The sequence below is a fragment of the Myotis davidii genome, unplaced genomic scaffold (assembly GCF_000327345.1).
Source record: "Myotis davidii unplaced genomic scaffold, ASM32734v1 scaffold1997, whole genome shotgun sequence".
Classification (NCBI taxonomy): domain Eukaryota; kingdom Metazoa; phylum Chordata; class Mammalia; order Chiroptera; family Vespertilionidae; genus Myotis; species Myotis davidii.
This window is the reverse complement of record NW_006288266.1, coordinates 218,540-222,583: the sequence shown is the minus strand read 5'-3', so window position 1 is coordinate 222,583 and position 4,044 is coordinate 218,540.

The following is a 4,044-nucleotide window of genomic DNA, read 5'->3' as shown; positions in this document are numbered from 1 at the left end:
AAGTGACACTGGAGGAAGCAGAGTCCAGGTCTGGATTAGATTTACTCACCTGCTGTTCTGAAGAAAGAGAAGGGGTGGGGGGATTGGAGTGAAGGAGAAGGAAGGCTTTCCTTTAGAAACACTCACCGTCTCTTCTTAGGTCTTGGCCAGCACACAGCCCTGCAAAGGAATCGTCCATGAGACAGAAGCTCCTGCCAGGAGCCCACATCATCACCCTGACCTGGTCCCTGAGGGACCACCCAGGGCTTTTGCTGCGAATGGACCCCTCATCATCCTTTTCCCCATTAGGCCCAACTCCCTCCCCGACAACCCAACTGGCATCAGTCTATTCGCGGCTTCTGTTAGTGGCCTAGGGCTGTTCTAACAAATTACCGCAGTTCCTGGCTTATCACAACACAATATGTCTCCTGCCATTCGGTCAGTGTGAGAAATCCAGCATCGGGGTCTCACTGGCCAAAATCAAGATGCTGGCAGGATTGCATTCCTCTGGAGGCTCGAGGGGAGAACCCATCCCCTGCCTTTCTTAGTTTCTAGAAGTGCTTGCATTGGCTTGTGGCCTCTTCCCCCATCTTTATTTTTATTTTAATCCTCACTGAGGATATTTTTCCATTGATTTTAGAGAGAGGGGAAGAGAGAGGGAAATACCGATGTGAGAGAAACACTTCAATTAGTTGCCTCCTGCATGTACCCTGACCAGGCCCCAGGCCGGGGAGGATCCTGCAACCGAGGTACGTGCCCTTGACCAAAATCAAACCCACGACCCTTCGGTCCACAGGCCAACACTCTATCCACTGAACCAAACTGGCTAGGGCGTCTCTTCCCCCATCCTTGCACCCAGCAGTGGTTGCTCAAGTCCGACTTCCTCTTCAGCCCCCTTTGCTACTTTAAGGACCATTGTGATTGCATTGGGCCAACCAGGTAATTCAGGATCCTCTCTCTCAGGTCAGCTGCTTAGCAACTTCGGGTCCATCTGCCACCTCAATTCTCCTTTGCCACCGAAGGAGACACAGTCACAGGTTCCGGGAATCAGGACATGGACATCTTCAGGGAGCCTGCTGCACAGTGTCTCTACCTTTCTCACCTGCCCCACTTCTCCATCCCAGGTTCCTCTCCTCTCACAATGCCCCCATGATGTGGATGGCCTTTCTATTTTCCTCCAGAACTGACCCACTTCTCCCCATCATTCGTCCTTTTTTATTGAATTTATTGGGGTCACATCCTATATAATAAAGAGCTAATATGCTAATTAGACTGGACAGCGGAACGACCTTCTGGAACAACCTTCCTGAACGACTGGAGGGCCGAGGGCTGAGGCGGCCAGGCTGCAAGGGCCAAGCCCTTGCACAAATTTTGTGCATCGGGCCTCTAGTTGGTTAATAAAATTATAGGTTTCAGGGGTACAATTCTATCATACGTCATCTGTATGTTATATTGTGTGTTCACCACCCCAAGTTAAGCCAACTTCCACCACCATTTATCCTTTACCCTCTCCTACCTCCCCTCACCCCCACTTCCCTCTGGTCCATCATCATCCTTTACCCACCTTATTCTTCTTCCATATCCTGCCATGTTGTCTCTAGATTTCATGGTGGAGGGGAAGACAAAGGACACGACCACCTCTGACTGTCTCTATCACCCCAAGTGGTCGCTGAGGTGACCTCTGATGTGTCACATTGTAGAGGGCAAAGCCCCCCTCCCCTCCCCTGGTGCTGTCTATTCTAGACCGTGAGAGACCTCACTGGTGACAAAAGCCATTTGGAAAAGACAGCTCGGTTTTAATGAGAAACACAGCAATTGGTTGCCTCCTGCGTGCTCACCCTCGTTCACCCTCCAGTTGGTTATTCCTCATGCCCTGGGGAAAGTTCATATCTGGAGTCACTAGAACCTGCGCCCCTCGAGGGCAGAGAATATATCCTCGGTGCCTGGGACAGTGCCTAGGTTTCTGCAAAGGTTCGACAATTTTGTGTTGACTGACTGAGTTGAAGCCTTATGAGCAGGGAGGGAGGGTCATTTGCAAAGATTTTTGATGAGCAGAAATAGCAGCGATCTCCCCAAACCCCCTCGCAGCACAACACCATACCCACCCACAGCAACTGAGATGGAAGGAAGAGGTGGGGAGACCCCAAGCCCATGGCAAGGGGCATCGGCTGCTGAAGACCTCGTCCTTTGCCCTCGTGTATTTCTTCCCGCTCTCAGAATGGCCACATGCGTCTCTGGCTCTACCATCGGCCATAGGTAACCTCCTTGGTGCCCCAGAGCAAATCTCAGCAATCCAAAACCCACATGACTTGGAGGAGTGAAGCTTGTGTCCCCCACCTTTCCCATCTGGTGGCCCCAGGAAGTGTGCCTTTAGACACCAAGGTAGGTGGTCTCGTTTGATTAGCTTAGGACAGTGATTCTCTGCAGGGGACACTGGGCCACATCCTGGCAACTTGCAAATACACAATACAGTGTCGTTCACTCTAGTCACCATGCTGGTATAACAGGCCCCCAGAACTTACTCATCTTACAGCTGGAGGTTTGTACCCTTTGACCAACATCTTCCATTTCTCCCACACACACACCCACCCCCTAGTAACCACCATTCCTCTCTTTGATTCTATGAGTTCGGCATTTTTAGATTCCACATATGAATGAGAACATGCAGTATTTGTTCTCTCAGCCTGACTTGTCTCACTTAGCGTAATACCACCAGGTCCATCCACATTGTTGCAAATGGCAGAATTTCCTTCTTTCTCATGGCTGAACAGTATTACATTATCTAGCTACATGGCAGATAGATGGATAGACAGAAAGACAGACGACAGATGTCCTTTTTTAGCCACTCATCTATTGATGGACACTTAAGTTTTTTGTGTGTTTTCACTATTGTAAATAATGCTGCAATGAACATAGGGGTGCAGATATCTCTGTGAGGTCGTGTTTTCATGTCCTTCAGTATATATATATATCCAGAAGCAAAATTGCTGGGTCATGTGGTAATCCTATTTTTAATTTTTGGAGGAACTTCCACAGTGGTCACACTAGTTTACATTTCCACCAACAGTTCCCTTTTCTTCACATCTCTTCCCAACACTGATCTCATCTCGACGATGGCCATTTTAGCAGGTGGTGAGCAGTTGTGACAGAGCCCTCCTGGTCCAGAGCCTCTCTGCCACTCGGACCTCTACATTAAAAGGTTTCCAACAGCTACTGATCTCATCGGTTCCACTGTCACTTCCCTGCCCTAGGGTTTCCTTCACTCACCCTCCAAATATTTCCACCCCAAGTTATCACCTTTTATTTTTACTCTTTTGGCATTTTTATATGTTTATTGATTTGAGAGAGAGAAACATCAGCTGGTTGCCTCCCGACCGCGGATCAAACCCAGAACCTGGGTATGTGTCCCGACCAGAAATTGAACTGGAGACCCTTTTGTGCGTTGGACAGTGCTCCAACCAACTGAGCCGCACTGTCCAGTGCAAATCCTGACCTTTTAGAGTTCCCAGCCTGGCTCAGTGGGAACTTGCTGTCTTTGGAACCGTGCAGACCCGGATTTGAACTGAACTTCTCCATTTCTGTGTCACATCTGTTGTCAGTCTCAGATTCCTCACAGGCAATATGGGGATGTGACTGTTCTGCAGAATTTTTCTAAGACATGTAACATGAAGTCATACAAAGACACAAGATTAACATTGACTCTGTGAGAAAGTTGTTCTCATTCTATCTCTGTCTTTTTTTCCTTTAATCTTCACCTGAGGATATGTCTTTATTGATTTTTAGAAAGAGGAAGGGAGAGAGAGAGAAAAAAAATAGTGCTTGGTTGCCTCCCATGCACACCCTGACCAGGGATTGAACCCACAACCTGGGTATGTGCCCTGACCGGGAATCAAACCAGAAACTTTCTTGGTGTGTGGGTCAACGCTCCAACCAACTGAGCCACCCAGCCAGGGCCTGTCTCTGTCTTGATCACAGAAGAATACCACAGCTGGATACTAGGTTCCAACCCATTTCCTTTTTATTTAATTTGTATTTATTGATTTGAGAGAGAGAGAGAAACAGCAA